General features: G+C 39.5%; 1 protein-coding gene across 1 annotated transcript in view; it reads left to right on the top strand.

Annotated features, from left to right (window-relative positions):
- LOC122791275 overlaps nucleotides 1-15,048 on the top strand; it is an 802,728-nt gene that overhangs the window by 262,276 nt on the left and 525,404 nt on the right. The gene's annotated exons all lie outside the window — the stretch shown is intronic.

Here is a 15,048-nt window from a genome sequence, read left to right as displayed (position 1 = left end):
TACAGTGCAGTTTGAGCAAGCTAGTGTCTTCTTGATGCAACATTAATTGGCATTCGAAAGAAATTTGTGTGTAAGAGGAGTGATTTGTATTGCAGTGGTCAATGGTCTGGTGATACAGATTATTGCAGTAGTGATCTCACGTCTCAATTGTTTGGATCACTGCTAAGTGAAACCTGTGTTAGTAAAGCAGGGATTAGGAATTTTCCCTTGTACCCTGTTGTAGAAGCATTGAGTTAGTGTGATTAGATATGCAGGGAACTGTGGGGTTAGAACTTCTCATGTGGGGAGGGGACAGACTTCCCCGAGTGAGGGGTGAAGGAGGGCTTGCACCATCCTGCAAAAACATTATCTTCATGTTTTGTACAAGTACTTTTGTGCATTTGTTGTTACTTGCATGAAGAGAATTCTACTTGTTTAAAATGTTCTGTGATGGCAGCGTTAGTATATACAGAGATACAGAGCTGTAGAGAGCACATCCCCCTTAAATGCTGGAGCAGTGGGTCTCCCCTGCGAAGACATTGTTTCATTGTATAATGTTTGTTTTTTAATTAGTTGTGACTTAGATCAGTTAGCTATAGTTGATAAAGTCCCGAACAGTTGTACGTGCAGTAATTTGCTGTACACTGTTGTTAAATTTGTTTTCGTGTTCAGCGAATGCAGTTTGCTGCCATATTCACAATGAGCTGCTTTTCATTTGCTCAGATGTAAAATGGGAGGGGTTTAAACTGTGATTTGACTCTGTACACAAACACTGCCCAGTTTATTTCCCAGGTGCTTCAGTTCATTTCCCACGTGCTGAAGTCCCTGTGTGGAATCATTGCCTTTGCAGTTTCTGTTTGCGTGTCTGCGGTGTCTCCTTTTGTGTGAGCTTTCCTGCATGGCTGTGTAACGTGGAGTTACTTACTAAGGGATCAGGGGCTACAAAGGGCTTGCCCCTGCAAATAAATAAAACAAACTGTGTGGGTTTTGTTGAGCCAAAGCTTGTGTGTTTCATTCCATTGAAGGTACAGGGAACAAGATGAAATGTAGGGTAACAAGGGTGTACTTTGTATGGCTGTGAAGCCAGTACACTAGCGTAGCATTAATAAAGGTATTACTGCAATGCAAAGGCAAATGCTTAGCTGCAGCAAAGATATACACATTGCACAGCAAGTGCATTGCTGTGTAGTTAGACACCATTTTACAATAAATGACAGCAAGTCTTTTGTAATTGATGTTATAGCAGCATTAGCTTGGCAGCACAGAGATGACTGCGAGGCAGCATTGTCAAAACTGGATGCCTTCTATGTTGGAGCTGCACTATCATGGCACAATGAAGACAACCACAACTTGTGCTGTAACTGGGCTGAGCTGTATTTTTATTTTATTTTTATTTTGCTAATTGGGTAAATGAAATGGTCCAGGGACCCTTTTTTAGCCTTGAGTCAGGCCAGAATGGCAAAGACAATAACAACTAAGAAGTGGACTTAGGAATACAAAGAAGAAAAGCAATAGTACCGTTAAGGTATGTGACAATGCCTTGGATAGGTACAGTGAACTGTTTTACTGATTGGCTGGTAAGGTGTGATTACATACTGCTGGCTGCCAAGCTAAGGCTGCTCTAACAACAATTACAATAGACTTGCTGTAATTTATTGTAAAACGGTGTCTAACTACACAGCAATGCAGTTATACATTTGCTGCAACTGAGCATTAGCGCAGTTTTGCATGCCGGGCAGCACTGGTTGGCTGGGGTATAACTGTTCCCAGCTCCACAAAGTCTGCTCTTCAGTTTTTCCCTTGGAACTAGACAAACTTTCAACTTAAGCACTCAAACCATTCACTTCTCAGCCCGGCACTTGCTCAAAACTCATATCAAGCACTAATAAACCTTAGCACTAGACCCCCCTGTATTGTAGAGAAGGACAAGGCTCTCTATTTGACCTTACCAGCCAATCAGTAAAACAATTCACTGTACCTATCCAGGCATGTCCAAATGGCAGTTTCAGATGTACTCTCCAGCCCAACTGGTGAATCTGGGCATTTTGAGGCAATGTTACAACTGCACAGACAACCCTCTCCTCCTACAACCAAACACTAATACATGCGAGAGATGCAGTTATACAGCCACACTGGAGGATAAGCTCTCTCAACCCAAGACTGGACCAGACAGTCAAGAGGAGAAGGGAATTACTTGCATCACACCACCAGTCTCACATAGACCTGTGAAACCAGCACCATAAAATACACATAAATACACGAAAACATACTCGGAGGCTCTAAATAAAAATCTGCAAAAGCAACAGAGACCTCCAAAGCAGACATCCAAGCAACCTCCACCCCCCAACACAAACCATGAAACACAAACTTCACAAAACCAGTGTGCCACGCAATCACAGCCCTTAAGGCAAAACAACATACCCAACACACTAGTAATAGGTGACTCTATAGTCAGGCACACTGATGTCCCACTGACTAGGCTGAACAAGGAGAAGGTCACTGTTAGTTGCCTGTTGGGCGCCAGGATCCGCCATATAACACAAGCACTCAGGTCACTCTAGAACAAGTACAAATATGACTCTGTCATTGTCCATGTTAGTGTGAATGACCTGAGCCATACCTCTCTGGACTACATGAAAAGAGACATGGAAGAGCTCTCTGATCACATAGCCCAGGCCGGTATGACCCTGATCCTGAGTAGCATCCTACCCTCACGAAGAATGATACCACAGTATAAAGAAAAATTTATCAATTTCAACAATTGGCTAAGTTTCTGGTGTCATTCAAAGGGGATCCAGTGTTTATCAGCCTGGGATGACATGCTCGACAAGCCACACTGCTACACTAGAGATGGCATGCACCTGTCACCATTAGGGTTTTGAATACTGGCCAAGGCTTTTGCCACCCTCATAGTGCCTTTTTTAGGCAAGGTTCAAAAGACAAACCCACCCCCGTAAATAGCACAAGTAATAAAAAACTGAGGGTAATGCCACTCAATGCCAGAAGTCTAAACCTCAAAATGCACGCACTTGAGGCACTCCTCAGCATGGAGAAAATCAATATATGTGCAGTAACAGAAACCTGGTTTAATGCTCTAGAGAGCACCCCAGCACTACCACGCTACAACTCATACCATACATTTCGGCCACAAAACCTGTACCGAAATACAAAAGGTGAGGGTGTATCCATATTCGTCAAGGATACCCACACCTCCAGGTTAGTGGCACAGCACAATGCTACAGAGATTATCCACGTGCAACTAACAACGGGCAAAACTGCAGTTCAAATTGTAGCTTGCTATAAATCACCCACCATGTCCCAGGACCCCCATTCCGCATTTCTGGAAACACTGGGAAACATAAAAGTCCTACCAAACACCCTGATATTGGGTGATTTCAACTACCCAAATATTAACTGGGAGAACTATTCAAGTACTAACTCCCTTGCCCAACATTTCCTAGAATTTATAAACTCAAATGCCCTGGATCATCTGGTCAACACCCCTACCAGAGGTGACAACATATTGAACCTGGTCATCACCAACATGGGCGACCGGTGTTCCACACCGGAGGTCAAACCCTCACTGGTTAGATCTGACCATATACTAATCACTCTGGATGTCCACATTCCACCCCCACCCCTGGTCCAAGAAACCACCGTGAAAAACTTTTCAAAAGCAAACTTCACTTTACTTAAGACCGAGATGGAAAGTTTCAAAGTTCCCATGCTAAAGGATAACGCTGCCCAAGCTGCAAAATCCTTTACTAATGCACTCTATGGGCACCTACAAGAATGCATGGATCATGCTATCCCAAGCAAAACCAAGACTCACTCCTCCAAGAAAAGGAAACCAGTCTGATGGACCCCTGCCATAAACAAGCTACACAATAGAAGGAGGAAACTAGTACAGAAAAGAGTAAAATCCCAAGAAGGGAAGACATCCTTTATCAGTATCAGCAAGAAACTACGATCCCTCATAAAATCATTCAAGGCTAGCTTCGAAAGAAAAATTGCCAAGGACTCCAAAGATAACCACAAGGCGTTCTTTAGCTATGTCAAGAATCTAAGTGGCAATTCTCAGATATGCCCGGAGTTATCGCAGAATGGCACAAAATATACCAAACAAACTGAAACCAGCAGCATCCTGGCAGATAGGTTAAGTGCAAACTTCATCTCTTCTCACCCCCAAAAGGGCCCATAACCATACCAGAAGAATGTAGTGCCCTGAAATCACAGACACTCAGGTTAAAACAACCCTCTCCAAAGCCAAAAACACAGCATCAATGGGACTGGACGGTGTCCCAGGCTGCATCCTACACAAGCTCAAAGATGAACTAACCCCTCACCTAAACACACTGTTCAAACTCAGCCTCTCCACAGGCTATGTGCCCATAGAGTGGCACACAGCAACGGTTATTCTACTCCACAAAGGTGGAGCCACAACAGACCCTGGGAACTATCGCCCTATAAGCCTGACTAGCTTGGTCTGCAAAGCTATGGAGTGCATCATCATGGATCTCATTAACAGAGACATTGGAAACCTCCAAACACTGGGCCCTACCCAGTTCGGCTTTGTTAAGGGCAGATCATGCCTCCTAAACCTGGTGGACTTCTTTGAGACAGTTACCAAGGCTATAGATGAGGAAAAGGTGGGCCACACAGCCTACCTAGATGTCGCAAAGGCCTTTGACACCATTCCCCATTCTGGTATTATAGACAAGCTCACCAGCCTGAACATAAACCCCCTACATCATGAGATGGATTGCCAACTGGCTCACGGACAGAACCCACATGATAAGAGTTGCGGGAGTTAGGTCTGACTCTAAACCGGTTACAAGTGGCATTCCCCAGGGCTCAGTCCTAGGACCCCTCCTGTTCAGCATATACTTTTCAGAGGTACAGGCAAGCACATGAGGACTATGGCTGACCAAGTTCACAGACAACTGCAAACTAGGGGCTGTAATTGACTCCCGGCTGACACAGACATCCTCCAAAATGGTCTCACTGAGACAGATACATGGTGTCAAAACCATGGCCTCAACCTAAATGCCAAAAAGTGCATAGTCATCCCATTTGGAAATAACAAAGTACCCACAGACTACCACATAGGTGGTAGCCCCCTAAATACAGAAGACATAATAAGGGATCTGGGGACCGAAGTAGATAGTAATCTCTCCTTTGAAAATCACATTGCCAAAGTGGTAAATCCTTCTGTGTGGCCCACCTAATCACAAAAGGATTTGCATCCAGATCAAAAGAGGTAATTGTGCCCCTCTACGCATCACTCTTCAGACCCATCATAGAGTACAATGCCCCATTTGGAATGTACCTTAGAACACACCTGCAACAGCTGGAAAGATCATGGAAGTACCTCATCAAGAGGATCACTGGTCTAAAACAGATGCCCTATGCATCTTGACTTAAGAAACTCCAGCTGTACTCGGTTGCATACCGCCTACTCAGAGGTGATCTCTGCCTGATATACAAGGCCATGTCCAACCCAGAATTGATAGACATGCTCCACCTAAAGAAAACCATATCCCCTCGAGCCACATGGTCTAGGGCTCTAAACCTCACCACAACAATAAATAGGACATGCTGGAGGGATAAATTCCAGTCCCAGCGACTTGCCATGCTCTTGAACAAGATTCCAGTCTACATTAGGTAGAGCTCCTTGCTAACACTCTTCAAGAGATCACTTCAATGGCTCTGCTGGACAGAGGCACAGGGAACTAATCTAAGGGGGCATCGAAAGGCAATACATTCCGGCTAGGCTTATATATGCCTTCGGGCAGATAGCATAGTACCTACCTTTGAACCTAATACACAGCCATGTGGTGACAGTGAGTAAACATTAAATAATGTGTAGAGAAATATGTATGTTAGTAATGCTTAAATATACAACACAGAAGATTTAAAGTTCATTATAAATACAGAATTGTATATAAACGTATTGCACAAACACAGCTCATGTCACTGTACAATGTTACTACAGTGTAATGCAAGTGAATGTCACGTGGCTGTACAAAAAAAAAAGGAAAGTAATTATATTTGCATCACTCTTGTTGTTCTGTTGTCCTGAAGTAGTATCAGATTAAACCTGCACGTTTTGGAATGTAACCACCACTTCAGTGGAACCTAAGGACTAATGTGCCTTTACGCTAGCCCTTGTCTCTGTAGCACTTACATTTATTTTTTTTTGAACAGGCAATCACTGAGCATTTTTGAAAGCCAGTAATTGGTCTGTATTCCTAATATATGCTGAGAAGTTGTTCCAAACAGCTAGAACTGTTTTGGAGAAATAAGTGTGAATAGGGGCCTGTCTAACTGAATACCATTGTTTTTTAAGAGTAAAGCATTGGTTTCTAAACTGCAGCTTGCTGAGGAGTAAGTGATGGACAGTAACCATCATTTTAATATTTAGTAGATGACTGAATTGGGTCATAAAGTATGTCTAACTGTAACAGGCAACCAGTATGAGGTGAGTGCATGTGTCTGTATTATTTCCTCGAAAGATGTCTCCATCAAATGGCTGTTCATCAATCACTACCCATCGAACAGCCATTCAGTAAAGGCTACAGTCAATGAACTACTTTCCTAGGGAAAGAAACTCTTTGGTCACCACAGCGACCATAATATGAATTACATAATTTTACACTCACAAAGGTGGGGGACTTCACCCACCACACCCCTCCTACCTATATATACCAACTGCGAGATCGCACTACAGTGAGGAAAAGGGCTAATTCACAATGCTGGCCACCTACTTACTTTCCCAGTGAAAAACTTTGATGTACTGATCATTCGTTGAATCACCATTCAATGTAGTTGTGTCGATGAATAGGGATTCGGTGGAGACGTCTTTCGAGGAAATAAGTTAGACCCAAGTGCAGTGCAGTGATGCTTATGCTTGTTAAGTAGGTGTATGAGTCTGAGCATTTTATTCTCAGATGATTCAATGAGGGCATTATTGTGTGCAAAGATAAGAGCTTGTAAAGGAATGCTACCTAGCCTTGTGTGCTCTTAACACATTTACTTGACAAGTCTGAACTGCTGCGTTATACTTAGTGAGGCGTTGATCACCTTGCTGTATGCTTAACTTATTTAAAGGACACATTGTGGCATAAACGCTCAGACTCACACTGTTGTTCATGTGGCAAATTCACTTAACAAGCACTGACCTCACACCACACTATCATACTTAAAGGGACACACAAACACATGCACACTACCCTACTGTGCACCTAGTAATTTAAGCAACATATCTTCATATACAGTGTGTGTGTGTGTGTGTGTGTGTGTGTGTGTGTGTGTGTGTGTGTGTGTGTGTGTGTGTGTGGATCTGTGTGTCTGTGTGTGTTTCTGTATACCATATTCCTTAGGCATCTTCATTGTGTGTTGTTTATTTGTGCACCTAGTAGCAATCTGTGTGATCATGAGAATATTCTGAAGTGCATTTGGGTACCCAGTACTTTTATGTGCATGGTTGTTTATGGCATGAATGTTTGTCATGATTGTCGAGGTTTGGTCATGTAATAATAGAAATGAAATATTAGCTAAAACTCAAAAATGGTGCCTCACCAGAGATTATGCATTGAGAGATCAGGGAACAAAATGTACACATGGCATTAAGCTAATTGGGTTGAAATGAGGAAGGAATTTCTTGACTGAATATGAGAGATATGAATGAAGATTTATGTGTAGATCAAGTAGCAGAAGTCTTAACCCAGAAGTGGAAGATACGGCGTTCCAAGTACTGTTAGAGCAGACATAGCAGAAGAACTGATACAGGCATCCATAAGCAGACTAATTCCCTAATAAATAAAGTAGAATACATTATGCATAGGCTATATGGGATATATCATCAAATGTAAGAGCTTGTGCCAAGGATTAAAGCTCTGAGCTGTTAACTTCTTGTAGCTGTGTGTGCAGGGTTCAATTCTTGCCATCTCCATTGTCTGCTTTGTGACTTTTAGCAAGTTACTTTATCAGACAGTGTTCCTGATAATCCTGAAGTGGTACACTTGTGTCAGTTGGGCTTACCCAGTTAACAAATAAGTAAAATGAAATAAAAATATATTAATTAATAATGGAAAACCAATAGGAGCTGTGAAAAAGTACAACTTCTGTACAGATTGATTAGGTAGACAATTAGGGAAGAACAGAGGTCCATGAGAGTATGTGGCCTTTAGCACTAGGTGTTAAAAGTGATTGGAACTGGGTTTTATGGCAGTGTTGTCTCCCAGTACTAGCTTCATTGTTTGTGCCTTGATAGAAGAAAGATATAAGGAAGGACCCTGGATTTATATGAAGAGGGAAGTCCTTCCCAGTTCAGTATTGCAACTGACATTTTCAGGTTTTCTGCGTGATAAGAGAGATCATGAGGCATGCTTGATGCATAAAGTATGCTGACGATATCAGATTAAAAACTTGTGTTGTTAATGATGGGAATCACACTAAGATGCAGGGGGTTCTTTATTTTTGGAAATGGGCAGCAGCGGATAAGTTTGAGTTAAATCTGGATAAAACAGTGGTTATGAGGTTTGCAGATGTGTGAGTTGAGGGTGTAGTGTCACTGGGACAGTAATGTAATCGACAAAGTTATACAAAGCCAAAAAAACTCCATGGCACATGCAATAAATACTGCAAGATTATAGTGTGTACTACTAGATAGGTAGGGGCTCTAATCTCACTTCATCCAACGTGTGTGTGTGTGTGTGTGTGTGTGTGTGTGTGTGTGTGTGTGTGTGTCTGTGTGTCTGTGTGCCTGTGTGTAAATATATCCCCTTGCATACCTGTATGGGCTATCTCTGTGCAATGGTTATGCATTTTTAGACTTGTGCCGTGGAGCTTTGCGTTAAGTACAGTGTTCTGTAGTTTGTGCATAGTGGTTCTATTCTCTCTGCAGTCAGCTGGGTGTGTATGTGTGTGAATTGTTGGTGGACATTACACAGAGCATGTAATCCTGTGGCAGTAGGTGTTAAGTGTAAGCCATTCTGTTTATTGTTGCAGAAGAGGTTTAGATCCCTAGATCAAGTATTTCTGATGCCATTTGATTTACTGATGTTCACTAGGTCAATACTGGGGTGGAGGATGCTGTGTATGCCAGACACAGGTCACTACTTAGTAGTCCATAGAATGCCGAGTATAGTGACAGGGCTTTGAGTTGGTCCATGTAGAACGTATTGTTTAGGCCTTGTATCTTTTTAGTAAAGTATCTTTGTGAGTGTTCCAGTTGTTGCATGTGTCTGGACAGATGCATTCTAAGGGGGGTTTATACTCTGTAATTGGTCTAATGAGGGCTGAATAAATGTGAACAGTGATGTAGTTCTTAATAAACTGCTGAATATAGAAAGACTTTTTTATAACAGTGGGCACATGTTGGTCAAAAGTTAGGTCACTGTCCACATAAATTCCCAAATCCCAAACAGCTGGGTCAGCACTTAAGGGTATAGTCTCAATGTGGTACTTCCCCAGTTTAGATGACTTCCTAAAGAATACGATCCCAAATGACAATGTAATGCATTCTTTGGCATTTAGTTTTAGTCCATAGTTCTGGCACCAGTTATTTGTTTGGGACAAACCTTCCTTCAGGATCATCAGCTGATTTTTTCTTGGTGGAGTACAACAACAACAACAGATTTTAAGAGATCTTACATACATGTTGCAGTATTTAAAAGATGTCTTACTTGCATTTTAGGTATTTTAATATTTGTATTAAAAAAAAAAAACAAGAGAATATGCTATTATGTTTAAGCTGTGCAGGAAAAAGTGAATGGCTGTGCTCTGCTGTTTCCATTTATTTATATTTCTTTAAAATCATTCATATAACACCTCATCTGTTTGAGTGCTGTATTTTGCACATGTGGAGTAATGAAGTTTACATATTGTCAAGACAGTAACGGCAATGATAAAGAACTGTGGGAGAAACTTCTCTCAGAAACTAAGAAACATGAGTGCCATTGAAACAGTTTTTTGGATGCAATTCAATTACTGGCTAATAAGTACACTGCCTGGATGCCATAAAAAATAAATTTAGAGAATGCAAAAGAAAATCAGCCAGAAAATGTGAAAAGAAAACACTTTCTTGGAAGAATTCTGCAGCTGTTAAGCAAAAAGTAGTTCAAGCTTCAACTTTAGTTCAAGAGATGGTGTCCAGTAACTGAGATGAAAAAATAAATCAAATGAGCTCAGAGGTGATTAAAGTAAATAAATGAGGAATTAAATAAATACATCAACTCAGATAAAAGGTTAGAAAAAAATGGAAGAAGCTTTGACTGGTTGTTAAGATGAACTGATAAAACTTCAAAAATCAGAGGATGAAATGAAAAAGCTGGCCAAGTATAAAGCTTCTCAAGAACAGCTGTTTGAAAAAATAGTACAGTCAGAGCATGCAGAGAAAACCTGAGATTTTATTATGTAACAGGGAAACTAGAAGGGGCAGACTGTATTAGCTTTATGTAAGCACAAATAAGCAGATGGACTGGTGTTCCACAGCAGAATATGTTAATTGAAAAGGCACATCGAGTGTATTCTCCAAATCTGACCATGAGAAAGCAGCCAAGAAAGATGTGCTCATACCAGCAGAAAGAGTTGATCCTAACAGAACTGTTTCAGAAGGGAAAAGTATTAAAAACTGGAGACAGCAGAGTGTTTCTGGAAAATTATCATTCACTGTACACCAGGCAGAAGAGAAGCAAATTTAGCCCAGCAATTAGGGAATGTTGAGAGTGAGGTGTGAGATACAAGCTGAGTATTTTTACCTGTTGGATCAAAGACTTTTTTATGTAGAACAGGCAGGCTATGGAGGAAGAAAGGCTATCAAACAAAAAGTGAGACAACAAGCCGAAGGGGACTCTCTTTCTCATTCCTCTGCTGATAAAGTTCATAGAGAAGCTTTGCCAATAAAACCTTTTCCAGTGTTCCAAAGGGGAGATGCTTAATAGACTGAAACAAAGCTCAGGAGTTGGCTAAAAGAATCAGGAATATATTGCAATTGAACCACAGTCTGATGTTGGGAGATGGAGATAAACAGGATGAAGACCAGCCACTCTAAAATTAGTGACTATGTGGAAGGCTAAAAAGCATAAATCACATTTATGAAATATGGCTTTGCAAGAAAAAGTGGCTGAAAAAGACTGGACTTTTGCTGAGATTGTTACACTTGTGGGTAAACTGTAAAACATATGCCCCACTTTGTCATTAATGTTTAGAAGGACACTAAAATGGTAAAATGTAGCTGTAAGTAAAACAGTTTTTGTTATTAGTATTTGTACAAAAAAAAGAAACATTTCATGATATAATGACAATCTGCATGTTATATATAGTAAAGCAGTAGTGGGTAGTCAAGTATTTTAAACATGGGGAGCCTTTTCTTTGACTGTTATATGTATTAGATAATGAACCATTGCTTTTGTAGTTGTAAGAAATATGGTCATTACAGTATAACAAGAGAAGAAAAGCTGAGCACAGGTAAGCTTACTGTTAATATACTGTGTTCTTAAGCTGCTGGGGTGTGGATGGGGTTTAAAATTGAACTGATTATATTATATGTAGAATTAAGATAGTTTATCTTATTTTTACAAGAGTGAATGTCTAGATTAATGCCCTTGGCTTAAGCTATAAACAAGTGTTTTTGTGAGCAAGCAGGCTCTAAAAATATGACAAAATTATGAAATCCATAAAAAATTGTAAGTTTCTTACAGCTGCAAAGATATTAGCTTGTTTTTTTTCCATTAGCAAATGTTCAGTAGGAGTCACGAAGTCTGCAGTTGAAAGCAGCTCTACTTTCTGTCTTGTGAAATTGGCTAAGATTCATTGCTGAATAATTGTCTATGGAGACAAGCTATCCACAGGTGCAAACAGTTAATCTTGAGAGCTCTGAGCATTCTTTGCAGAGGGAAATACAAACTTTAAAAGTACAATAGCAAGCGGTTCAGTGATATATAGTTTGAAATTATGGGAAGGGAATAACAGATACTAGTCTAGCAGCCTTAATACTGTAATACATCTAATAGAACACTGTAGAATTTAGTTTTGTTTAAAGATAGCCATAGCAGACAGCAGTCGGTGTAAGTGGAAATATAGGCTATAACTTTAGCATGGGTAACTTAAATTTTAGGTTACGTAATGCCTGTGGGTACAACTGTCAATTTGGGACAGTTCCTATCTGGAGGGTTAAACTTCATTTTTTGAAGATGTACACATTTTTCTGCCTTTGTTCTGAGTTAATAAGAGATGGGGGTGTTCTGAAAAGGTATTTTTTGAGGACTTTCATTAGAATATGGAGATGAGAACAAACAACTTTACAAACGATCAGCCTACCAAACATTAGTGTGCACATGCAACGCAAGAGTTGGAAATGCACATTAAAAAAACTATCAGGAAGGAATATTGAATTATATTAAGAAATGCAGAGTGGAAATAGCAATCCTGCAGAAGACATATTTGGAAAGAAATGAGCATGCAAATATTGAAAAAGAACATATTTCAGTAGGGATATTCAGAAGAATATTAGGAAATAAGAGAAAAAAAAGTAATTATGCTAATTGATAGAGGGGGCTTCAATACTGATAGAAGAGGAAAAATGACAGTAATGGTAGATTTGTGGTAGTAAGTAGCTACTGGCAATGGAGGAGGATTATGCTGTTGTATATTTATATTAAACCAGAAACTGCTGTTATAAGAGTTTAATAAAATTTTGGGAAAAATATTTAGATTTCAGCTGTGTGTAGAGTCTAAAATTTATTGTTAGACACAACCAATTATAGATATAAAACGAGCAAAGAAACAACAAAAATCCACAGAGTAAACGTAAAAATTATAGATATACTTGCAATGTGTTATACAAAGCAGTTTGGTTCCACAAAGGGTGGGGGGGATAAATTAACATCCAGGTAACCTCAGATACTGAAATCAAATTAGATTATATTGAAAAAAAACTATGCAAATGGGATCCAAACAAAGCACATGGAGGAGATGGAACAAATAATGATCTGAGTACACTTTGGCATGAATTTGCAGTATCATTATATCTGTTATTTGCTAGATTATGTAAGTATGGAGAGACTCCTCATGATTGGAGACATGCATTTGTTAAACCTGTCTTTAAGAGAAAGGGAAATAAGATGAACCCAGTGTCATACAGAACCATAAGTTTACTTTTGTTCTGTGGAAAAAATAATGGAGAAAGTTGTATTGGATACATTATTGTCAGGAGTGGAAAGGTTGGGACTTGAAACCATATATCATAATGCATATTTTGGAAACAGATCTATTACTACCTGTAACGTAATGCTGTATAACAATATAATAGCAGCTATGAATGAAAAAGTGTGCTGTGGTGTAATTTATATAGATTTAACTTCAGCATTTGATAGATGCTTACACAAAACAGTGATCAATAAATTAGAACAACTAGATATTGATAGTCTTTTGATAAGATGGATAGGTGCATGGCTCACAAACAGGATATGGCAAGAATCATACAACAGTTGGACCAGTAAAATTCAAGGTTACAAAATAACTTAACTAAATTGACCATTTGGGCACAGGAGAATAACAAGCTGATAAATACATCAAAAACTAAGTATATGAGATTTGGGAGACATAAATTGAAAGGTGAATATTTAATACAGCACACACTGACTGAAACTGTAGATTCATTTAAAGATATGGGTATATGGGTAGAACCTGCTTTGAGTTTTTCTAATTCTATCAACCAACTGGTTAATGATAGTCATAGAACTATAGGTTGTACAAAAAGATTTATAAAGGAAATCAGAAATGATGAAGTCAGTGCTTGTTAGTTATATTACAACCAAAACTTTAAAATAACAGCATGGAAACCTTATAAGAAAACAAACATGAGTAAACTGGAACTAAGGCCAAGATTTTTTTGAGGTGGGACACAGGATCTGAATTGTTTAGACATAGTAAGGCCTTATTAAGTTAAATTCTGTTGGCCACCAAAAATGAAATTAATAAAAATGAAAATGAAACTCTATATCACATGTATTTGAAGTACTGAATATTATAAAAGAGATAAAATAATTGGAAAAGGGATCATCTGATATTGTAATTCTTTGTTTATTCATTACCATTAGGACCTTGGTTCCATCCACAAAACTGATGCGACCGTTTCCAAGCTTGTGCCAGCCAAAAACTCTCAGCTAAGACCTACCCATAATGCCCCTCTCCTAGTTACTCCAGATCTCGTTTGCCGCTTTCCTAGTCAGACTTGCTAGCCATCTCTCTCAAAGCTAAGTAGAAAATTGTTAATTTTAAGACAGTTTCTCTTCAAAATGATTTAATTTTAGTCGTTAGCCTTTTTTCGCTGTCACCTATAACTTAAGCCTATTTCCTACCCTTTTCCTTAGTAATTTAATTTTTTACCTTTATTGGTACTGTCCCTCTCTCCTGTCTTTGACAGGCCTTTCCTTTTTACTGGTGGTATTTTTTGTTAAAATAACATCATTGGTATTTTCTCCCTTAATTTTTCTATAGGATAACCTTGTTGCCTTACTATGTCAGACAAAGCTAAGTTGGGATTTAAACAGTGTGACAAATGTGGACATAAAATGCCTAACTCAGATACACATGTTCGTTGTGTCTGCTGTTTGGGCATGGATCATATTAAAACTGACTGTGACATTTGTGCTAGTTTTAGTAATTGTACACTAGCAGAATGTAAAAATAAACTTATCTTAAAAAGACACCTTTTTCAGAGGCTCTATCTGGGTCGGAGGTCTCACACCCTCCAAAGACCAAAAAACATAAGGAAAAATGGATTACTCAAGACACCTTTTTCAGAGGCTCTATCTGGGTCAGAGGTCTCACCCCTTCCAAAGACCAAAAAAAGATAAGGAAAAACTGATTACTCAAGACACCTTTTTCAGAGGCTCTATCTGGGTTGGAGGTCTCACCCCCTCCAAAGACCAAAAAACATAAGGAAAAAACGGATTACTCAAGACACCTTTTTCAGAGGCTATATCTGGGTTGGAGGTCTCACAAATGGAGTCACTCGGTTCCTGCACCTCCTTCATTTATGGAACCAAGTTTGTTCTGTGC

Source organism: Protopterus annectens, chromosome 17.part0 (genome assembly GCF_019279795.1).
Source record: "Protopterus annectens isolate FY-2018-M chromosome 17.part0, PAN1.0, whole genome shotgun sequence".
Lineage (NCBI taxonomy): Eukaryota > Metazoa > Chordata > Ceratodontiformes > Protopteridae > Protopterus > Protopterus annectens.
Note: the sequence above shows the minus strand (reverse complement) of the source record. Positions and strands in the feature narration are given on the sequence as shown.